Source organism: Mesoplodon mirus (assembly GCF_964341445.2).
Source record: "Mesoplodon mirus genome assembly, chromosome: 3".
NCBI classification, from domain to species: domain Eukaryota; kingdom Metazoa; phylum Chordata; class Mammalia; order Artiodactyla; family Ziphiidae; genus Mesoplodon; species Mesoplodon mirus.
In genome coordinates, this window is record NC_138978.1 from 60408028 (window position 1) to 60432823 (window position 24796).

The 24796-nt window shown below is 41.0% G+C and overlaps 1 protein-coding gene across 3 annotated transcripts in view; it reads left to right on the forward strand.

The window, feature by feature from the left end:
* The window catches only part of LOC309799688 (3',5'-cyclic-AMP phosphodiesterase 4B-like), a gene marked incomplete at its 5' end in the record, with an annotated part of 525358 nt that overhangs the window by 461031 nt on the left and 39531 nt on the right, over positions 1-24796 (forward strand). The window lies entirely within an intron of this gene.

The window sequence follows — 24796 nt, forward strand, 5'->3', positions numbered from 1 at the left end:
TGATTAGCTCTAGTAGATTTCTGGTAGCATCTTTAGGATTCTCTATGTATATTATCACATCATCTGCAAACAGTGACGGATTTACTTCTTCTTTTCCGATTTGGATTCCTTTTATTTCTTTTTCTTCTCTGATTGCTGTCACTAAAACTTCCAAAACTATGTTGAATAATAGTGGTGAGAGTGGGCAGCCTTCTCTTGTTCCTGATCTTAGTGGAAATGGTTTCAGTTTTTCACCATTGAGAACGGTGGTGGCTGTGGGTTTATGTTTTATGGCCTTTATTATGTTGATGTACTTTCCCTCTATGCCTACTTTCTGGAGGGTTATTTATCATAAATTGGTGTTGAATTTTGTCAAAAGCTTTATCTGCATGTTTTGAGAAGATCATATCGTTTTTATCCTTCAGTTTGTTAATATGGTGTATCACATTGATTGATTTGCGTATATTGGTGAATCCTTGCATTCCTGGGATAAACCCTACTTGATCATGGTGTATGATCCTTTTAATGTGTTGTTGGATTCTGTTTGCTAGTATTTTGTTGAGGATTTTGTGTGTATGTTCATCAGTGATATTGGCCTATAGTTTTCTTTCTTTGTGATATCTTTGTCTGGTTTTGGTATCAGGGAGATGGTGGCCTCATAGAATGAGTTTGGGAGTGTTCCTTCCTCTGCTATATTTTGGAAGAGTTTGAGTTGGACAGGTGTTAGCTCTTCTCTAAATGTTTAATAGAATTCACCTCTGAAGCCGTAAGGTCCTGGGCTTTTTTTGTTGGAAGATTTTTAATCACAGTCTCAATTTCAATGCTTGTTATTGGTCTGTTTATATTTTCTATTTCTTCCTGGTTCAGTCTCTGAAGGTTGTGGTTTTCTAAGAATTTGACCTTTTCTTCCAGGTTGTCCCTTTTATTGGCATATAGTTGCTTGTAGTAATCTCTGATGATCCTTCGCATTTCTGCAGTGTCAGTTGTTACTTCTCCTCTTTCATTTCTAATTCTATTGATTTGTGTCTTCTCCCTTTTTTTCTTGATGAGTCTGGCTAATGGTTTATCAAGTTTGTTTATCTTCTCAAAGAACCAGCTTTTAGTTTTATTGATCTTTGCTATTCTTTCCTTCATTTCTTTTTCATTTATTTCTGATCTGATCTTTATGATTTCTCTCCTTCTGCTAATTTTGAGGATTTTTTGTTCTTTCTCTATTTGCTTTAGGTGTAAGTTTAGGTTGTTTATTTGTGATGTTTCTTGTTTCCTGAGGTAGGTTTGTATTGCTCTAAACTTCCCTCTTAGAACTGCTTTTGCTGCATCCCGTTGGTTTTGGGCCATCATGTTTTCATTGTCATTTGTTTCTAGGTATTTTTTGATTTCCTCTTTGATTTCTTCAGTGCTCTCTTGTTTATTAAGTAGTGTTTAGACTGTTTAGACTCCATGTGTTTGTATTTTTTACAGATTTTTCCGTGGAATTGATATCTAGTCTCAAAGTGTTGTGGTCAGAAAAGATACTTGATATGATTTCAATTTTCTTAAATTTACCAAGGCTTGGTTTGTGACCCAAGATATGATCTATCCTGGAGAATGTTCCATGAGCACGTGAGAAGAAAGTGTATTCTGTTGTTTTTGGATGGAATGTCCTATAAATATCAATTAAGTCCATCTTGATTAATATCATTTAAAGCTTGTGTTTCCTTATTTATTTTCATTTTGGATGATCTCTCCTTTGGTGAAAGTGGGGTGTTACAATCCCTTAGTATGATTGTGTTACTGTCAAGTTCCCCTTTTATGGTTGTTAGCATTTGCATTTTGTATTGGGGTGCTCCTATGTTGGTTGCATAACTATTTCAATTATTTTGTCTTCTTCTTGGATTGATCCCTTGATCATTATGTAGTCTTCTTCTTTATCTCCTGTAATAGTCTTTATTTTAAAATCTATTTTGTCTGATATGAGAATTGCTACTCCAGCTTTCTTTTGATTTCCATTTGCATGGAATATCTTTTTCCATCCCCTCACTTTCAGTCTGTATGTCTCCCTAGGTCTGAAGTGGGTCTCTTGTAGACAACATATATATGGGTCTGTTTTTGTATCCATTCAGCCAATCTGTGTCTTTTGATTGGAGCATTTATTCCATTTACATTTAAGGTAATTATCGATATGTATGTTCCTATTACCATTTTCTTAATTGTTTTGGGTTTGTTATTGTAGGTCTTTTCTTTCTCTTGTGTTTCCTGCCTAGAGAAGTTCCTTTAGCATTTGTTCTAATGTTGGTTTGGTGGTGCTGAATTCTCTTAGCTTTTGCTTGTCTGTAAAGATTTTAATTTCTCTGTCAAATCTGAATGAGATCCTTGCTGGGTAAAGTAATCTTCATTGTAGGTTTTTCCCTTTCATCAGTTTAAATATATCCTGCCACTTCTTCTGGCTTGCAGAGTTTCTGCTGAAAGGTCAGCTGTTAACCTTATGGGGATTCCCTTGTATGTTATTTATTGTTTTTCCCTTGATGCTTTTAATATTTTTTCTTTGTATTTAATTTTTGATAGTTTGATTAATGTGTGTCTTGGTGTGTTTCTCCTTGGATTTATCCCATATGGGGCTCTCTGCACTTACTTGTCTTGATTAACTATTTCCTTTCCCATATTTGGGAATTGTTCAACAATAATCTCTTCAAATATTTTCTCAGTCCCTTTCTTTTTGTCTTCTTCTTATGGGTCTCCTCTAATTCGAGTGTTGGTGCATTTAATGTTGTCCCAGAATTCTCTGAGACTGTCGCCAATTCTTTTCATTCTTTTTTCTTTATTCTACTATGCAGTAATTATTTCCATTATTTTATCTTCCAGATTACTTATCCATTTCTCTGCCTCAGTTATTCTGCTATTGATTCCTTCTAGATAATTTTTACTTTCATTTATTGTGCTGTTCATCATTGTTTGTTTGCTCTTTAGTTCTTTTAGGTTCTTGTTAAACATTTCTTGTATTTTCCCCATTCTATTTCCAAATTTTTTTTTATTTTTTATTTTTTTTATTAGTTTCTGCTTTATAACAAAGTGAATCAGTCATACATATACATCTGTTCCCACATCCCTTCCCTCATGCATCTCCCTCCCTCCCACCCTCCCCATCCCACCCCTCCAGGTGGTCACAAAGCACCAAGCTGATCTCCCTGTGCTCTGCGGCTGCTTCCCACTATCTATCTACCTTACGTTTGGTAGTGTATATATGTCCATGCCTCTCTTTCGCTTTGTCACAGCTTAGCCTTCCCCCTCCCCATATCCTCAAGTCCATTCTCAAGTAGGTCTGTGTCTTTATTCCCTTTTTACCCCTAGGTTCTTCATGACATTTTTTTTAAATTCCATATATATGTGTTAGCATACGGTATTTGTCTTTCTCTTTCTGACTTACTTCACTCTGTATGACAGACTCTAGGTCTATCCACCTCATTACAAATAGCTCAGTTTCGTTTCTTTTTATGGCTGAGTAATATTCCATTGTATATATGTGCCACATCTTCTTTATCCATTCATCCGATGATGGACACTTAGGTTGTTTCCAGCTCCGGGCTATTGTGAATAGAGCTGCAATGAACATTTTGGTACATGTCTCTTTTTGAATTATGGAGTTCTCAGGGTATATGCCTAGTAGTGGGATTGCTGGGTCATATGGTAGTTCTATTTGTAGTTTTTTAAGGAACCTCCATACCGTTCTCCATAGTGGCTGTACCAATTCACATTCCCACCAGCAGTGCAAGAGTGTTCCCTTTTCTCCACACCCTCTCCAGCATTTATTGTTTCTAGATTTCTTGATGATGGTCATTCTGACTGGTGTGAGATGATATCTCATTGTAGTTTTGATGTGCATTTCTCTAATGATTAATGATGTTGAGCATTCTTTCATGTGTTTGTTGGCAGTCTGTATATCTTCTTTAGAGAAATGCCTATTTAAGTCTTCTGCCCATTTTTGGATTGGGTGGTTGTTTTTTTGCTATTGAGCTGCATGAGCTGTTTATAAATTTTGGATGGGCTTCCCTAGTGGTGCAGTGGTTGAAAATCTGCCTGCTAATGCAGGGGACACAGGTTCAAGCTCTGGTCTGGGAGGATCCCACATGCCACGGAGCAACTATGCCCGTGAGCCACAGCTACTGAGCCTGCGCGTCTGGAGCCTGTGCTCTGCAGCAAGAGAGGCCGTGATAGTGAGAGGCCCGCGCACAGTGATGAAGAGTGGCCCCCGCTTGCCACAACTAGAGAAAGCCCTCGCACAGAAACGAAGACCCAATACAGCAAAAATAAATAAATTAACTAATAAATTTTGGAGATTAATCCTTTGTCAGTTGCTTCATTTGCAAATATTTTCTCCCATTCTGAGGGTTGTCTTTTGGTCTTGTTTATGGTTTCCTTTGCTGTGCAAAAGCTTTGAACTTTCATTAGGTCCCATTTGTTTATCTTTGTTTTTATTTCCATTTCTCTAGGAGGTGGGTCCAAAAGGTTCTTGCTGTGATTTATGTCATAGAGTGTTCTACCTATGTTTTCCTCTAAGAGTATGATAGTTTCTGGCCTTACATTTAAGTCTTTAATCCATTTTGAGCTTATTTTTGTGTATGGTGTTAGGGAATGATCTAATCTCAAACTTTTACATGTCCTTGTCCAGTTTTCCCAGCACCACTTATTGAAGAGGCTGTCCTTTCTCCACTGTATATTCCTGCCTCCTTTATCAAAGATAAGTTGGCCATATGTGCGTGGGTTTATCTCTGGGCTTTCTATCCTGATCCACTGATCTATCTTTCTGTTTTTATGCCAGTACCACACTGTCTTGATTACTGTAGCTTTGTAGTATAGTCTGAAGTCAGGGAGCCTGATTCCTCCAGCTCCGTTTTTCGTTCTCAAGATTGCTTTGGCTATTCGGGGTCTTTTGTTTTTCCAAACAAATTTTGAAATTTTTTGTTCTAGTTCTGTGAAAAATGCCAGTGGTAGTTTTATAGGGATTGCATTGAATCTGTAGATTGCTTTGGGTAGTAGAGTCATTTTCACAATATTGATTCTTCCAATCCAGGAGCATGGTATATCTCTCCATCTATTTGTATCATCTTTAATTTCTTTCATCAGTGTCTTATAATTTTCTGCATACAGGTCTTTTGTCTCCTTAGGTAGGTTTTTTCCTAGATATTTTATTCTTTTTGTTGCAGTGGTAAATGGGAGTGTTTTCTTGATTTCATTTTCAGATTTTTCATCATTAGTGTACAGGAATGCCAGAGATTTCTGTGCATTAATTTTGTATCCTGCTACTTTACCAAATTCATTGATTAGCTCTAGTAGTTTTTCGGTAGCATCTTTAGGACTCTCTATGTATAGTATCATGTCATCTGCAAACAGTGACAGCTTTACTTCTTCTTTTCCAATTTGGATTCCTTTTATTTCCTTTTCTTCTCTGATTGCTGTGGCTAAAACTTCCAAAACTAGGTTGAATAAGAGCGGTGAGAGTGGGCAGCCTTGTCTTGTTCCTGATCTTAGTGGAAATGGTTTCAGTTTTTCACCATTGAGGACAATGTTGGCTGTGGGTTTGTCATATATGGCCTTTATTATGTTGAGGAAAGTTCCCTCTATGCCTACTTTCTGCAGGGTTTTTATCATAAATGGGTGTTGAATTTTGTCGAAAGCTTTCTCTGCATCTATTGAGATCATCATATGGCTTTTCTCCTTCAACTTGTTAATATGGTGTATCACATTGATTGATTTGCGTATATTGAAGAATCATTGCATTCCTGGAATAAACCCTTGATCATGGTGTATGATCCTTTTGATGTGCTGTTGGATTCTGTTTGCTAGTATTTTGTTGAGGATTTTTGCATCTATGTTCATCAGTGATATTGGCCTATAGTTTTCTTTCTTTGGGACATCCTTGCCTGGTTTTGGTATCAAGGTGATGGTGGCCTCGTAGAATGAGTTTGGGAGTGTTCCTTCCTCTGATATTGTTTGGAAGAGTTTGAGAAGGATGGGTGTTAGCTCTTCTCTAAATGTTTGATAGAATTCGCCTGTGAAGCCATCTGGTCCTGGGCTTTTGTTTGTTGGAAGATTTTTAATCACAGTTTCAATTTCAGTGCTTGTGATTGGTCTATTCATATTTTCTATTTCTTCCTGAGTCAGTCTTGGCAGGTTGTGCATTTCTAAGAATTTGTCCATTTGTTCCAGGTTGTCCATTTTATTGGCATAGAGTTGCTTGTAGTAATCTCTCATGATCCTTTGTATTTCTGCAGTGTCAGTTGTTACTTCTCCTTTTTCATTTCTAATTCTATTGATTTGAGTCTTCTCACTTCTTTTCTTGATGAGTCTGGCTAATGGTTTGTCAATTTTGTTTATCTTCTCAAAGAACCAGCTTTTAGTTTGGTTGATCTTTGCTATCATTTCCTTCATTTCTTTTTCATTTATTTCTGATCTGATCTTTATGATTTCTTTCCTTCTGCTAACTTTGGGGGTTTTTTGTTCTTCTTTCTCTAATTGCTTTAGGTGCAGGGTCGGGTTGTTTACTCGAAATGTTTCCTGTTTCTTAAGGTGGGATTGTATTGCTATCAACTTCCCCCTTAGAACTGCTTTTGCTGCGTCCCATAGATTTTGGGTCGTCGTGTCTCCATTGTCATTTGTTTCTAGGTATTTTTTAATTGCCTCTTTGATTTCTTCAGTGATCACTTCGTTATTGAGTAGTGTATTGTTTAGCCTCCATGTGTTTGTATTTTTTACAGATCTTTTCCTGTAATTGATGTCTAGTCTCATAGCATTGTGGTCGGAAAAGATACTTGATACAATTTCAATTTTCTTAACTTTACCAAGGCTTGATTTGTGACCCAAGATATGATCTATCCTGGAGAATGTTCCATGAGCACTTGAGAAAAATGTGTATTCTGTTGTTTTTGGATGGAATGTCCTATAAATATCAACTAAGTCCATCTTGTTTAATGTATCATTTAAAGCTTGTGTTTCCTTATTTATTTTCATTTTGGATGATCTGTCCATTGGTGAAAGTGGGGTGTTAAAGTCCCCTACTATGATTGTGTTAATGTCGATTTCCCCTTTTATGGCTGTTAGTATTTGCCTTATGTATTGAGGTGCTCCTATGTTGGGTGCATATATATTTACAATTGTTATATCTTCTTCTTGGATCGATCCCTTTATCGTTATGTAGTGTCCTTCTTTGTCTCTTCTAATAGTCTTTATTTTAAAGTCTATTTTGTCTGATATAAGTATTGCTACTCCAGCTTTCTTTTGATTTCCATTTGCATAGAATATCGTTTTCCATCCCCTTACTTTCAGTCTGTATGTGTCTCTAGGTCTGAAGTGGGTCTCTTGTAGACAGCATATATATGGGTCTTGTTTTTGTATCCATTCAGCCACTCTCTGTCTTTTGGTGGGAGTATTTAGTCCATTTACATTTAAGGTAATTATTCATATGTATGTTCCTATTCCCATTTCCTTAATTGCTTTGGGGTCGTTATTGTAGGTATATTCCTTCTGTTGTGTTTCTTGCCTAGAGAAGTTCCTTTAGTATTTGTTGTAAAGCTGGTTTGGTGGTGCTGAACTCTCTCAGCTTTTGCTTGTCTGTAAACGTTTTAATTTCTCCATCAAATCTGAATGAGATCCTTGCTGGGTAGAGTAATCTTGGTTGCAGGTTTCTCTCCTTCATCACTTTAATTATGTCCTGCCACTCCCTTCTGGCTTGTAGAGTTTCTGCTGAGAGATCAGCTGTTAACCTGATGGGGATTCCCTTGTGTGTTATTTGTTGTTTTTGCCTTGCTGCTTTTAATATGATTTCTTTGTGTTTAATTTTTGACAGTTTGATTAATATGTGTCTTGGCGTATTTCTCCTTGGATTTATTCTGTATGGGACTCTCTGTGCGTCCTGGACTTGATTAACTATTTCCTTTCCCATATTAGCGAAGTTTTCAACTATAATCTCTTCAAATATTTTCTCAGTCCTTTTCTTTTTCTCTTCTTCTTCTGGAACCCCTATAATTCGAATGTTGGTGCGTTTAATGTTGTCCCAGAGGTCTCTGAGACAGTCCTCTGTTCTTTTCATTCTTTTTTCTTTATTTTGCTCTGCAGCAGTTATTTCCACTATTTTATCTTCCACCTCACTTATCCGTTCTTCTGCCTCAGTTATTCTGCTATTGATCCCATCTAGAGTATTTTTCATTTCATTTATTGTGTTTTTAATCGATGCTTGATTCATCTTTAGTTCTTCTAGGTCCTTGTTAACTGTTTCTTGCATTTTGTCTATTCTATTTCCAAGATTATGGATCTTGGAAATAGAATCTTGGATCAGCTTTACTATCATTATTCTGAATTCTTTTTCAGGTAGACTGCCTATTACCTCTTCATTTGTTAGGACTGGTAGGTTTTTATCTTGCTCCTTCACCTGCTGTGTGTTTTTCTGTCTTCTCATTTTGCTTATGTTACTGTGTTTGGGGTCTCCTTTTTGCAGGCTGCTGATTCGTAGTTCCCATTGTTTTTGGTGTCTGTCCCCAGTGGCTAAGGTTGTTTCAGTAGGTTGTGTAGGCTTCCTGGTGGGGGAGACTAATGCCTGTGTTCTGGTGGTTGAGGCTCGATCTTGTCTTTCTGGTGGACAGGTCCACGTCTGGTGGTGTGTTTTGGGGTGCCTGTGGCCTTATTATGTTTTTAGGTAGCCTCTCTGCTAATGGGTGGGGTTGTGTTCCTGCCTTGCTAGTTGCTTGGCATAGGGTGACCAGCATTGTAGCTTGCTGGTCGTTGACTGAAGCTGGGTGCTGGTGTTGAGATGGAGATCTCTGGGAGATTTTCGCTGCTTGATATTATGTGGAGCTGGGAGGTCTCTTGTGGACCCGTGTCCTGAAGTTGGCTCTCCCACTTCAGAGGCACAGCACTGACTCCTGGCTGCAGCACCAAGAGCCTTTCATCCACCCGGCTCAGAATAACATGGAGAAAAAGTAGAAAGAAAGAATTAGTAGAAGAAGGAAAGAGAGAGGGAAAGAAAGGAAGAAGGGAAGAAAGGAAGGAAGGACGGAAGAAAGAAAGAAAGGAGGGAGGGAAGGAGGAAGGATGGAAAGAAAGAAGGAAAGAAAGGAGGGGGGGAGGGAGGAGTGAAAGCAAAAGGAAGAGGGAATGGAAGAAGGGAGGGAGGGAGGAAGGAAAGAAAGAAAGAAAGACAGGAGGGAGGGAGGGAGGAAGGAAAGAAAAAGAAAGTGGAAAGAAGAAGGGTGGGAGGGAGGGAGGGAGGAAAGAAAAAGAAAGAAGGAAAGGAGGAGTGGAGGGAGGAAGGGAAGGTAGGAAAAAAAGAAAGAGCAGGTAAAGTAAAATAGAATAAAGTATGAAATATAGTAGCGTTATTAAAATTAAAAAGTAATTATTTAAAAAAATGGACCGATAGAACCCTGGGACATATGGTGGAAGCAAAGCTATACAGAGAGAATCTTACACAGAAGATTACACATACACATTCACAAAAAGAGAGCAGGGGGAAAAATCAAAAATCTTGCTCTCCAAGTCCACCTCCTCAATTTGGGATAATTCGTTGTAAAAAGAGGAAAAGGGCGAGAAGTCTGAAATCTTGCTCTCTAAGTCCACCTCCTTAATTTGGGATAATTCGTTGTAAAAAGAGGAAAAGGGGGGAAAGTCTTAAATCTTGTCCTCAAAGTCCACTTCCTCAATTTGGGATGATTCGCTGTCCATTCATGCACTCCACAGACGCAGGGCACATCAAATGGACCGTGGAGCTTGAATCCGCTGCCTCCGAGGCTGCACAGAGAGATTTCCCTGTCTCTGCTCTCACAGCTCCCGGGTCTCAGCCTTGGACCTGGCCCCGCCTCTGCGCGTAGGTCGCCGGAGGGCGTCCGTTCTTCGCTCAGACAGGACGGGTTTAAAGGAGCCGCTGATTCGGGGGCTCTGGCTCACTCAGGCAGAGGGGAGGGAGGGGCGCGCAGTATGGGGCGGGCCTGCAGCGGCAGAGGCCGGCGTGATGTTGCAGCAGCCTGTGGCGCTCCGTGCGCTTTCCAGGGAAAGCCGTCCCCGGGTCCCGGGACCCCGGCAGTGGCGGGGTGCACAGGTCCCCCGGAAGGCGGGGCGGACAGTGACCCGCGCTCGCACACAGGCCCCGCGGCGGCGGTGGCGGTGGCGGCGGCGGCGGCGGCGGCGGCGGCGGCGGCCCCAGCGTCTCACGCCCGTCTCCGAGGTCCGCGCCTTACCCGCGGCTCGCGCCCGTCTCCGGCGCTTCCCCAAGCAGCCCTCTTAATGCCCTCTCCTCGCGCACCAGGAAACAAAAGGGAAAAACGTCTCTTGCCTCTTCGGCAGCTCCAGACCCTTTTCCCAGACTCCCTCCGGGCTAGCCGTGGTGCAATAACCCCTTCAGGCTCTCTTCCTGCCGCCAGCCCCAGTCCTCTCCCTGCGCTCCGACTGAAAGCCGATACCCGAGCCTCAGCTCCCAGCCCCGCCCGCCCCGGCGGCCGATCAGACAAGCCTCTCGTGCTGGTGTGTGCCTGAGGGCACCGATCCTCTGTGCCGGAATCTCTCCGCTTTGCCCTCTGCACCCCTGTTGCTGTGCTCTCCTCCGCTACTCCGAAGCTTTCCCCCTCCGCCACCTGCAGTCTCCCCCCGCGAAGGGGCTTGTAGTGTGTAGAAACCTTCCCTCCTTCACGGCTCCCTCCCACTGGTGCAGGTCCCGTCCCTATCCTATTGTCTCTGTTTATTCTTTTTTTCTTTTGCCCTACCCAGGTATGTGGGGAGTTTCTTGCCTTTTGGGGGTTCTGAGGTCTTCTGTCAGCGTTCAGTAGGTGTTCTGTAGTAGTTGTTCCACGTGTAGATGAATTTCTGATGTATCTATGGGGAGGAAGGTGATCTCCGCGTCTTACTCTTCCGCCATCTTCCTCCGGGTCCCCAAAATTTTGAATCATCCTTACTATCATTACTCTGAATTCTTTTTCAGGTAGCCTGCCTATTTCCTTTTCATTTGTTTGGTCTGGTGAATTTTTACCTTGCTCCTTCATCTGCTGTGTGTTTCTTTGTCTTCTCTTATTGTTTAACTTACTCTGTTTGGAGTCTCCTTTTTGCAGGCTGCAGGTTCGTAGTACCTGTTGTTTTGGTGTCTGCCCCCAGTGGGTAAGGTTGGTTCAGTGGGTTGTGTATGCTTCCTGGTGGAGGGGACTAGTTCCTGTGTTCTGGTGGATGAGGCTGGATCTTGTCTTTCTGGTGGGTAGGTCCGTTTCTGGTGGTGTGTTTTGGGGTATCTGTGACCTTATTATCATTTCAGGCAGCCTCTCTGCTAATGGGTGTGGTTTTGTTCCTGTGTTGCTAGTTGTTTGGCACAGGGTGTCTAGCACTGTAGCTTGCTGGTCGTTGAGTGGAGCTGTACCTTAGCCTTGAGAGGGGGATCTCTGGGAGAGCTTTCACCATTTGATGTTACATGGAGCTGGGAGGTCTCTGGTGGACCAATGTCCTGAACTCAGATGTCCCACCTCAGAGCCCAGGCCTGACACCCAGCCGGAGCACCAAGATACTGTCAGCCACACGGCTCAGAAGAAAAAGGAGAAAGACAAAGAAAGAAAAGAAGGAAGGAAGGAAAGAAAGAAAGAAAAGAAAGAAAGAAGGAAAGAAACAAAGAAACAAAGAAAGAATAAAGTAAAATAAAGTTATTAAAATAGAAAATAAAAAATAATTATTAAAAATAAAAAAACTAAAAAGTAATAAAAAGGAAAAAAAAAAAAAAAAAAGAATGAAAAAATGGAGCAACCAAATGAGAAAACAGATCCACCAATGATAACAAGCACTATAAACTATAGTTAAAAAAAAAAAAGGACAGACAGAATCCTAGATCAAATGGTAAAAATAAAGCTATACAGACAAAATCACACAAGGAAGCATATACGTATACACTCACAAAAAGTGAAAAAGGAAAAATATATATATCTCATTGCTACCAACATCCACTGTCTCATTTTGGGGATGATTTGTTGTCTTTTCAGGTATTCCAGAGATGCAGGGTACATCAAGTTGATTGTGGAGATTTAATCCACTGCTCCTGAGGCTGCTGGGAGAGATTTCCCTTTCTTTTCTTTGTTCGCACAGCTCCTGCGGTTCAGCTTTGGGTTTGGCCCCACCTCTGCGTGTAGGTCACCTGAGGGTGTCTTTTCATTGCTCAAGCAGGACAGGGTTAATGTAGCATCTGATTAGGGGGCTCTGGCTTACTTAGTCCGGTGGGGGGATGGGTACAGAATGTGGGGCGAGCCTTCAGTGGCAGAGGCCAGCGTGATGTTGCAAGAGCCTGAGGCACGCCATGTGTTCTCCCCGGGGAGTTGTCCTTGGATCATAGGACCCTGGCAGTGGTGGGCTGCACAGGCTCCCAGGAGGGGAGTTGTGGATAGTGACCTGTGCTTGCACACAGGCTTCTTGATGGCTGCAGCTGCATCCTTAGTATTTCTTGTCCGTCTCTGGGGTCCACATTGATAGCCGTGCCTCGCTCCCCTCTCTGGAGCTCGTTTAGGTGGTACTCTGAATCCCTTCTCCTCACGCATCCCAAAACAATGGTTTGTTGCCTCTTAGACAGTTCCAGACTTTTTCCCAGACTCCCTCCCGACTAGCTGTGTTGCGCTAGGCCCCTTCAGGCTGTGTTCACGCAGCCAACCCCAGTCCTCTCCTTGTGATCTGACCTCCGAAGCCAGAGCCTCAGCTCCCAGCCCCCACCTGCCCTGGTGGGTGAGCAGACAAGCCTCTCGGGCTTGTGAGTTCTGGCTGGCACTTATCCTCTGTGCAGAAATCTCTCCGCTTTGCCCTCTGCACCCCTGTTGCTGTGCTCTCCTCTGTGCTCTGAAGCTTGCCCCCCCCCCACCACAACCCACCGTCTCTGCCAGTGAAGAGGCTCCTAGTGTGTGGAAACTTTTCCTCCTTTACAACTCCCTCCCAGTGGTGCAGATCGCGACCCTATTCTTTTTTTTTTTTTTTTTTGCGGTACGCAGGCCTCTCACTGTTGTGGCCTCTCACATTGTGGAGCACAGGCTCCGGACATGCAGGCTCAGCAGCCATGGTTCATGGGCCTAGCCGCTCTGTGGCATGTGGGATCTTCCTGGGCCAGGGCACAAACCCGTGTCCCCTGCATCGGCAGGGTCCTCTCAACCACTGCGCCACCAGGGGAGCCCCCGTCCCTATTCTTTTTTCTCTGTTTTTTTTTTTTTTTTCTTTTGCCCTACCCAGGTACATGGGGAGTTTCTTGCCTTTTGGGAAGTCTGAGGTCTTCTGCCAGTGTTCAGTAGGTGTTCTGTAGGAGTTGTTCCACACGTAGATATATTTCTGATGTATTTGTGGGGAGGAAGGTGATCTCCATGTCTTACTCTTCCGCCATCTTGAAAGTCTCCTCGCTCCTTATCCTGATATGTCATGTTTTTAAATTTATTCAGTTAAAAATACTTTTTATTTCTCTTTTGAATTTATCTTTAACTCATGAGTTATTTAGAATGTTTAGTTTCAAATATATGGAACTTTATTAGAGATCTTTCTGTTATGATTTCTAATTTAATTTCACTCTGATCAGAAAACATACTTTGTATGACTCAGATTTTTAAAAACCTATTGAGACTTGTTTTATGGCCTAGAATATTATCTCTCTTGGCAGCATATAGTTGGGTCATGCTCTTTTATCCATCTTGAAAATGTCTGCCTTTTAATTGTAGTATTAAGACCATTTACATTTAAGGAGACTGTTAAGGAGGTCAGGTTTAAAGCTGCTATGTTGCTATTTGTTTTCTATTTGTCCTATCTCTTCAGTATGTGCTTTTTTCTCTTTTTCTCCTCTGTTTTGGGTAATTAAGTGTTTTGTGCTTCCATTTTTTTTCCTTAGGTATAGCTCTTCATTATTTTTTTAAAAATTAATGGTTACTTTAGGGATTCTAGTGTAAGTTTTAGCTTACCACAATCTACCTTCAAGCAGTACATATAGTATACATATAGTATAATCTTTTCCACAATATATTTCCATTTCTCCCTTCTTTGCCTTTGTGCACTTATTGTTATATGTCTTACTTCTACATGTGTTATAAATATCACAATACATTGTTGTTATTTTTGCTTTTCAGTCAGTTATATTTTTCAGATATTTTAATAAGAAGCAAAAAATTTTTCATTTCATTGTGTCGATTCAGATTTCCATCTGTTATTATTTTTCTTCTGCCTAAAGGATTTCCTTGCTAATGTACAAAATGGAAAGTGATGATGCATGAGCAAGTAAAGTAACATAGTCTCTGAATAGGGGGAAAGGGTAAGGTTCAGAACAGAAGACTTGACTTCAGATATAATCATGGAGATTTATTGATAGTAACAAAAGGAAATACTGAGCAGATATTTACTGATGTGAGTGAGTTGACTGAATTTGTTAATGGTTCCAATCAAACTGGGGGTCCAAGATCCACCATCCAATAGCTGAGTGGTCTTCAGCAAAATCTTTACACCCTTTGAACTTCAGTTTTCACATTCATAGAATCAAGTTAGCATCTTCCTCACAGAGTGATATAGCAATGAAATGAGTTAATGTCCACCAAGCACATAACATGTGGCCCAGCTCACAGTGAGTGCTCTATACCTATGAGGAAAAAAAATGTGTTGCTTTTCTTAGCTTTACTGCCTAAGTCAAGGAGAAAAGATTCTGTGACATCATTTTTCTACCTCTACTTTCTCTTATCTTCCTCCTCTCACCTCCCCCCACCTTCCTTTCTAAAAGAACATATTTAAAACTCAAATACCAGGCTGTCTGCAGGTAAAGTGTTCAAGACTGATAACATTTGGAAGCCAGATGTTAACTGATGTAAACACTATTAAGTGCTCTGTAGACCAGAGGCTGAGGCAATGATTTCCAATTTTATGATTATTATTTAAGTTAATAGCAAACCATACTGCCACTCCTTCCATCCCCTGACTCCACCAAAAGGGAGGTATGTAGCCTATTCATTCTCAAGAGAATATAAGTTTTTGAAATACAAAGTTCTTGAAACATTAAGTAATGCCATTTCACAAACTTAGGACTGGAAATGTAGCTTCAGTGCAGACCTCAACACCTATGTGAAGCTCCCTCTGAAAGGTCAACAACTTGTGAAATTTGATCTCAAAACTAGTCTCATTTTCTGAATTAAGCCCAGAGTAATAATCACAAAAAATGCTTCAAACCTCTAACAAGTTTTTATGCCAATTGATGTTTTAAATTTGAGCTTCCTAAGGATTAGTGTGGGTGCTACGCCAATGACAGGAAATCAATAAATGAGTCCTTCTCCTAATGAAGAAGAGTTGCTTTTAAAATAGCAATTAAGTTGGATCTGCTATGAATCAATAAGTTGATTGTTGGTGTTTAATATACTCACACACTCATTTATTTATTCACTAATCCATTGAATAGACATTGGTCCAGGACTAGCAATATGTGCCAAGCACATTGCCAGGCACTAGTTAATACATTGGTAAACACAACAAATGATCCTCATGGAGCTTGGCGTTTTATGCAAGAGGAAGACAATTACAAAAATAATGAACATAAAAATAGATGTAGCAAAAAGCTGTAATAGTCCTGTGATGCAAAAGGGCCCTACTTAAACAATGGTTTGGGGAAGGAATTTTTATGAGGTGACTTAATCCGAGGCTTAAAGAATGAGAAGAAGGCAGCCATACAAAAAGTAGAGGAGATAATAAGCAGAGAGCAGCATTTATTCATTCATTCAACAAATATTTATTCAGCACTTTCTATAAGCCAGGAACTGTTCAAAGCAAAGAAAATATATCAGTGAAAAAAAACACACATGCAAAACTGCTGAGGTGGGAAAGGATTTGGCATGTTTCTGAAACAAAAAAGAAGCCCTTGAAGATGAATCATACTGAGCAAAGGGGAGTGTGGCACAAGATGAGGTTTCAGGGGTGGCAGGGGCAATACTATGTAGGGACTTTATGCTAAATGCAATGACATGATTTTCTGTGTGTGTTAAGAGATTGCTCTTGCTGTTATGTGGAGAAGGGTTTGGAGGATGGAGGTGGGGTGGAAGCAAGGAGGTTCATAGGGTGACCATGCTAGTTCAAGTGCGATTTTAATGCTCTGAAACAGTGATGGCAGCAGAGATAGAGTGTACAGTTTTGATGTAGGAGGGAAAGGACTTTCTGGCCAACTGAAAAAGAAGAAGAGGGGTTGAGGAAGGACGTAAAATCATGGATGATTCAACTGAATAGATGGCGGCTTCATTTACCACAATGAGGGAGACTGGGTAAGTGGATGGAGGTTGGTGGGGGTTACTAGAGGAGGTTTGGGCTAAAGATTAAAATAAATTCATTTTTCTGGCCCAAGTTTTAAACAATTAAATCAATACAAAAGTGGAATTCAGTGTCTCATGGGGTTAACATGTCCCCCATCACTGGAGTATATACAAACATGCTAAATGACCATTTATCTACAATATTTTAGCTATAGATTTCAAGCAGAATTCTGAAATAGATTTCCAGGTGGTATGTGAGAACTTATAAAAGAAAGCAACAATTTCTTGAAACCATCATCTGTTGAATAAGAAATGGTTTTCCTAGATTGATCTCATTTCTCTCAAAGGTAGTTTCACTTGCCTTTGAGCTACTGGAAGCTGGTACCATATATTTTAATAAATATTTTATTTAATTATTAGAGTTTATTATTGGCAGGGCTACCAAACTTATAAATGAGAGTATTTTTATTTTGTTAAGAAACAAACCATTTGAATATATTTTATGATAACCTTTTAGGAAAAGTGGAGAGAGTAGGCTGAAAAATATTGAGCTAGTAGGATAATTTGTACATCCAAAGTGCAATTTTGTCATTGGGTTCCTTCCAATCTCTATTTTCATACCCTTTTAAGCCAAAGAATTGTGTCAAATGATATTTCGGTTTGAATGTGGTGCCATTTATTAAGCTAGTGATTTAATTTTCCTCTTCCCTGCCCACCCCCTTTTCTGAGTTGAGTTAGGTGCTCCATTGTCTCCTACAGCTAACTCTACATTGATATCTATCTATTGATATATCTCTACCATAACACTTGTCCAGAATAATTGCAGCAGTAACACAAAGTAGTAAGTTCTCGACCTTGTAGTAAGGTCTCGACCTCCCACACCCCCGCTTTATGAAGTCCACATACAAAACACATTCCTACACAAAATTATTCTCATCTGGGAGACCCCTACCTTTCCTAGGAATCACTGTCCTATAGGAAGTGACCTTTACTGTTAAGAGTTGTCCTAGCTCTTAGAATGTTTTAGTGGATGAAAGCTTGAGAGTGGGTATATGAAATTTCAGCCATAATTATAAAACATGGAGAAACACACACTTTATAACATTCCTATGTCTGAAAATTATTTTTTACCTGGAAATAGATGGGCAGAACACTTTGCAAACAGGTTAGAAATAATAATGTTCTTATAATTATGAGGTAGGATTGTTTACATTTGGTCCTGTTTTTCTTGTGCATCAAATTACATAACATAGGAAAAACACAGTGTAAAGTTATTAAAGGATCATTAAAATATGCTCCTAAGCATTTGAAACAATGATATTTTTAAATGACCCTCATTTTATAATCCCAGTAGAAAAATTAGGTATTGATATTACTTATTTGTTTATGCATTTCCTTAGTGAAATATTAACACCCTGAGAAAAGATCTCAAACAACAAATAAAAGAACTTGCAACGTAGAGTCCTCAGCTAAAGGAACATCAAGAGGAATATTCATGGCATTTCCATCCACCGTCAACATCAAGGGATGAGGATGATCATTGCCAGATAGGATCATTTGCCTTCTTCTTGGGCTTGATGCCCTACGGAAGGTATTCCAGCCATTCTTTGCAGGTGGTATTTGGTATTTGGTAGCAACCCCCTGGTTCTTCTTTATGGAGCTGACTTTTAGGGGTGATCACAGTAGAGGGCAGGGGATGACTCCATGTCTCCACACCACTTACACTCCTTTTTGTTGGAGAAGTCTGTGCTGTCTGTGGTGCGCATCAAAGAGGAGCTAGAATAAGGTTCCTGGTCTCAAACCATTTATTCCTTCATTTTTTTTTTCATTCATCAGACATTTGCTAAGTACCTCTGATAGGCATGACCCTTAGAAATGGGATAAATAATATGAAAAAGAGGTTCTGTGTCTTTGAGGAACACACCCCTTTGGGAGCAAACTAGAACACTTACTTACAATTATTCTGGACAAGTGTTATGGTAGAGATATATCAATAGATAGATATCAGTGCAGAGATAGCTGTATGAGACAATGGAGCACCTAACTCAACTCAGAAAAGGGGGTGGGCAGGGAAGAGGAAAATTAAATCACTAGCTTAATAAATGGCACCACATTCAAACCGAAATATCATTTGACACAATTCTTTGGCTTAAAAGGGTATGGAAATAGAGATTGGAAGGAACCCAATGACAAAATTTACTACTACCTTGATCAGGTCTCAACTCAAATGACAGCATCTGAGGAAGATGGGTAGTGCACCCGGTGTAAAGCAATAGACAGTCTACGAGGCTGTGTAGAGTGGGCCTGCTGACCACCCAACCTAGAAACATTCTTCTCCAAACCTGTTTCTACCATACCATTATGCCTTATCTTCCCCATAGCATTTATCACTTTCTGAAATCATCTCATTTGATTTATTTATTGTCCATCTCTCCCCACAAGGACTTTGTCTGTCTTATACATTGTTGAATTCTCCAGCCTAGAACAGTGCCTTGTTTCATAATGGATGCTAATAAATATTTGTTCAGTGAATGAGTTATCGTTAACAATGTAAAACCACATTGAACCACACTTGAGAACTGATCTATTTCTAAAATCTCTGTAACATGTTTAATCTCAGAGGCATCTCAAAGATTTTGTACAGATTCATTTCTTCATTAATTTCAGTGGGGAAAGACTAAGCCTTGGGGGCCAGAATATGGGGAGTCCCTGTTTCGTGGCAGTTATTTCTTCACAGAGCAGGAGCTGGAACCCAGGGCTCCAGAATCCCAGGGCTCTTTGGGATTACTCTGCTCCCTCTGGTTAAACTCCTCTGTGGGGAAAGCATCTTTGGGTTATTGCAGTGGATGTAATTTTCAAAGCCCCTAGGAAAAAAGGAAAGGAATGGGAAGATGCTTCTGGAATTCAGATGAGCTGAACATCATAGCTCTCCTTCCTATTCTATGGGAGGGAAGTCAAGACTGTGGAACTGGATTTTTAGGGCAAAACTGGGATATTCTGCCATAACTGTGGCCAGAGGAGGTCTGCCTGCTTTCAGCTGGGACATGGGCTCTACATCATGCTAACTATGATTTTGCACAGTTAAGTCCTTCATTAGAAATTAGGACTGGCTGCAGCCATTAATTATACAAAGGTGGGTCACTGTCATTGTGGGTAAAAATGCATGCCCCTGTGCAGCTTCCTCATCTACAGGGGCCAGGTTGCACATTGAGGTGATGGCCAATGTAAGTACATAAGTGAATGGTTATTTTTATCAAAGTGGTAAGCAAGCATTTGAAGATGTTAGTTTCTGAGTATAATTGAGGGAAATATTTTCCAACAGAACTTTAAAGAAACACAGCATTTTTTCACAAATATACCACCTCCCCAAAACACACACATACACACACACTCCACACCCATACATGCACCTTATGATAGACAAAAAAGTTCTCCAAAACTCGTGGGATGGAGTTCCTGGCACACTGCAGGGAGGATGGAGAAAGAGGACCCTACTGACTCCATTTGGGGACTCCTCTGAGATCTTTAGCTGCCAGAGGTTTTAATCCAAATAAAAATGGCTTTTTGTCAGATAAGAGATATGAACTGGTAAGATCCTCACATTCATTCAATAAATATTTGTTGGATGGCTTCTGGTGTGAAACTCAGTTCTGGGCCCTGGGAATACAAAATGAATAAGGCTTAGTCCCTGCTTCAAGGTCACAGACTACTGGAGTGAGAGAGATAATGTAAACAGAGACATACAATCCAGCATGGTAGGTTCTGGGATCAAAAAGAGTCTGTGAGGCCATGGAGGAGAGGACCCTGGGCACAGATTGCAGGATGAAATTAAAAGAGGTCACACTTGAGAATTTTTCAAATGAAGTTTCACATTTTGGAGGCTTCTGTTTTCTCCTTTTGAAATGGGGGGAAGAGAATCAGCCCAGAGTTGTGAGAATTCGACAATGTATTACCTAGAGAAGGAATGAATTGTCAAAGAAAAGTCTCCTCTAATCCAGAAATGAGTGATTCCTAGGATGTTGCTTCATGACTCTTTGTTACATAAATTGGGGTATGTGCAGGTAATTGGGGATCAGGAAACAACCACCCTGGGGACAATTGCAGGCAATTCTGCAACCACCTGGCTTAGCTTGAACTCTTGGAAATAGAGCTTCTCTTCATTTAATAAAAGGTTTCATGTACACCTTGTGATTCTGTTCTTTATCCCTGATTTTTCCTCCCAGGCTTATGAATAAGGCTTCAGTCCTATTTCTCCCTCGGAGACTGGCAAGTGGCCCTACCTGCTCCAGCTGGAGGCTGGGTAGTGCAGGCTGGGGAAGCTGTAGATGTCTTCTGCCGCCTGCTGGCTCCTTCTTAGCACCAGTGCAAGGCTGGCTTTGCATGGATTCCTAGGCAATGGAGTCCACCAGGAAAGAACGTGGGGCAGAGAATATTCCTGCTTTTATTAAAAAGAAAGAGACAAGAAGATGGCAGACAGAAGCTGGTATAGGAGGGCTTTTCCCATCATGGGGGTTTGTGTAAAGATATCACCATCTCAAACATCTAAGCCAGTGATTTTTGTATATAAGTTTGTTTTGTTCAGGGGGAACACAGCTGTGCCTTTTATTTATTTATTTATTTTATTTTTACATCATTGTCTCACAAAGCTTATCAAATAAATTAATGATGCATCTGTATAGACTCATTTGAAGGAAACAGCCGAAACCCCTGCCAGTGGGAATTGAGATGAGGGTAAGGAGGCAGGAAGAGGGAAGGGACAGGAGAAACATTTCATAGTAAACTGACTTTCATTGGTTCAGCTGACATTTTTTGATAGACCTACTATTTACAAGGCTCCGATCCAGATGCCTGGGATACAAAAGTGAGTAATATTGGGTCCCTTCTCTTTAGGAGATAAGACTCTATTGGGGAGCAGCTAAATAAGTGGATAATTAAATAGGTGGAAAATTAAATAGAGATTACAAGTACTGTGATCAGGTACTGCTGTAAAAGAGTCTAGGAGAACACAGAAGAGGAGTATGTATCTAAATCGAGCTGGTAGCTGCAATGTTAGAAAATATTTACTGGAGAAGGTGGCACGAGCTGAATTTGAAGTAGTGATCGATTGGAGACAGTGGGGAGAAGGGCATTCCAGCTACGGGGAGCACCACCTCTCACACACAGCATCACCCACTACCACCGCTGCCTTGAGAAGCTGAGACCTCTAGAATCAAAGCAGGAGAAAGTTGTTAAAATATTAGGTCTTAGACAACAAGCAATTGACTCAGTCCAGGGCGATCTGCCGAGGCAGGCAGAATCACGGGGGACAGAAGCATACAGAATCCTGGATGTCAAAGAGCAGGACTTGGGGGTGGGGGGAGTGTCTCTGATCCTAGAAAAGAGGCCACTTTCAATACTGTTTCAGTCCATATGCTGGCTCTGGGCAGGTCCCGTCAACTATTCAGAAACTTGTGCATGACATCCTCTCAGTCTATCTGAAACTTCTCATTGACGTCATCCGAATACTGAAGTAACTGTAAGCTCAAAGGTATCACTTACAATGTTATTTAAAATTAGAAATTCGGTGACCCACAATAGGGAAAATGCCTGAGGAAGTTCGGCACAAATTCTGTGTGAACCATTAAGTTCCATGGGCATGGAAAATGATAATTCTGAAAACTGCACACTATGTGGAAAAAAAATCATGATTCAAGCCTGCAGGAAAAATATTAACACTCAGAAAGAAATTACTAACCTGCTAATATTTTTTCTCTATTTTTTATATTTTACATAACATTCTTATTTACTTTTATAATAGTATTTTTTAATATAAAGAAGCCTAAAGGTGAAATATGAGTCCTGATTAAGGCAGGGCCAAAAATTAGTCTAAATAAATAATGACCCCATTTGTATGTTCGCTTCTGATATCTCAGATTCTGTTTTTTCCCTAATTGTATTTCAGTTTATGTGGCATGTTCGTTTTGCTTGTGAAGCCTGTCCTCCGTCTTCCCCTTGCCCACACCCCTCTTCCCACCCTGGATCTGTGGGACGTATTGTGATGTCTGCCCACTAATTTTGCTGTGACTGGAGCTGGTGTCTGGTTGGTGATTCATGTTTGTTCCTAAGTTGTACATCTGTGTTGGTTGCTTTGAAACAGTGCCCCAGGGAATATGAAAGGCCATTTGTCTCCCTGAAACTGCTTCTTTGCCCCAGAGAATTCTTCCTTGGCTTTTTTCTGAATTCCCGCAAGCTCTTCTATGAGTTTAGGCAGGGTAAAGAAGAAAGAAAAAAGGAAAAGAAGAAAACAAAGGAAAGCAGCATGGAGGGAGTTTTAGTGTCTGGGCCTAGTCCCTGCTTACCTGGCAGGACCAAACCTCCTGGTACTCCTGCTAACACTGGGGGCAGATGCTTTGTGACATCTACTTAAAGGGTAATACTTGTGGGCTTACTTTCTGCCCACTAGGAAGGCCTGCAGCAGGAAAGAGGGCAGAGTGAGCCCTGGTGTAAACCCTCAATGGAAAAAGTTCTGAGAGTTTGGTAGGCGTACCCACTTGGCACCTCTTCTAAGCTTTTAGCACCGATGTACACAGCAGTGACATTCATAATATGTAATGACTGGTACCACATGGGCACTGACCAATTAAAAGGACACAGGCCACCATGCTGAAGCTAGAGGCCCCCTGCTGTTCCAGTCATCAGCAGATCCTGGACGGTCTGGGGCAGTGGCTGGCTGCCAACTGTTACAAAAGCATTTCAGGGACTTCCCTGGCCGTCCAGTGGTTAAGACTTTGCCTTCCAGTGCAGGGGGTGCAGGTTCAATCCCTGGTTGGAGAGCTAAGATCCCACATGCCTCGGGGTTAAAAAACCAAAACATAAAACAGAAGCAATAGTGTAACAAATTCAATAAAGAATTTAAAAATGGTCCACATCAAAAAAAAAAAAAGTATTTCAATGTTTTAATACCCATAAAGCCTGTACAGATAGATACCAAATGAATTACATGATTAGTCATGAAATTTCAAAGTTTATTTATGCCTACTCTTAAGCTTTATGTAGTCCCATCTTTACCTTTTAAGAGCCTTCCCTCTTTGTCCTTAAGAAGAGTTCAGAGCCAGCATCAAGTCCTAGTTCTACAAGCTCTGGGTGGCACAAAGGAGTCCTTATCCACAAAGGAGCTCTTTATTTTACTCAACAACTAGTACAGATCTCACCCAAGGAAAGTGTGCAAGTCAGCTTACATTATATTTTCACTTGCTGCAACGTATTTGCCTTACAACATAGCTCTACCTCCAGGCAGGCTGGCAAACAGGCTGAAGTGTGTGATTGCCCACCTGCCTGCTTGTTGCAGTCTCTGAAAGACAGTCCCATCCCAGACCGTGAGCCTGCTGTGAAAATCCATCTGCAGTACCATGAAAGCCCAAATACATACATTGGATTGTTATGGCTCTTCCTTGTTCTCTTAACTGGAGATTCTCACTTGCTGCTTCTTATCAGACACCTGGAGTTTGTGGGTTGGCTAAAAGCAGCTTCTCGGAATGGTCTCCGGGGAAGCATTATGACCCTGAATTCTTTCATTTCTTCTTTCCCTGTTTCAGTGAAACCTACAGCCTCAGGGTAATTTACTGCCTCCCCTGTCTTCATTCACGATAACAGCCAAGGTTGCTCATAATCCGATTGACTCTCTACATGCCAAACACACATTTTGCTTGAATGTAGAGACTGAGGGGAAACTGCACTCAGTGACCCAGTGAGCCATTCTGGAGTTCTGTGATTACTGAAGTCTGAGGTTGTAGAAGACTGAATTGGAAGACTTGGGCCTTCCAATTCTTACTGTACAGTTACTAGCCTGTGATTTTGAGCAGGTGTTTAAAACCTCTCTAAGCCTCATTTTCTGCAAATGTAGACTGAGATCATACTACATACTTCATAGGGTCATGATAAGGGTTGTAAATGGAATAATAGATCAGAAAGCAATTTATAAAATAAAAAAATATGCAAAATCCACCCTAAGAGAGAAGGCTATAAGAACTAGTGAACGAAAAGAACCACAAATGTAGAAATAAATTATGGCAGCTGGATGAGTATAAAGGAAGCCCGCTACTGTGGTCCAGCTTGGAAAAGAGAGCATCCTTATCCCAGTACTTCTCCAACACCTTTCTGCAGAGCTTTAGCCAGAGAGCAGTGAGTTGTCTAGAGAAATACTAGGCAAGAGGGTTACTGTCAATCTGAGGCTAAGGAAGGTTGTGCATGCAGGAAAAGTGCATAGGGGATGGTGGAGAGCATGGGAAGGACACAGTGCCTAAAGTAACACCAGGACCAGGAGAGAGTAAACAACAGCCAAAATGTCTACTGCTCCCACCTGTGTGTTCATTGATCAGAGCTTGTTCAACTAATTCTGGACTTGAGGGTACATTTCCAGAGTGAGGTAGACTGACCAGAAATCTTAAGGGCACTCCTCTGCCAGAGTCAGTAGCTGTATCCTCCTCCAGAGAGAAAGCTCTGCACCCCTGGAGGGCTCTTCGGCATTATCAGATTAATTAAGTCATTGTCTGTGCTTAAACTTGCATATAAATATTAAGTGTCAGGCTGGGCCTCCGGTTTAATCAGCC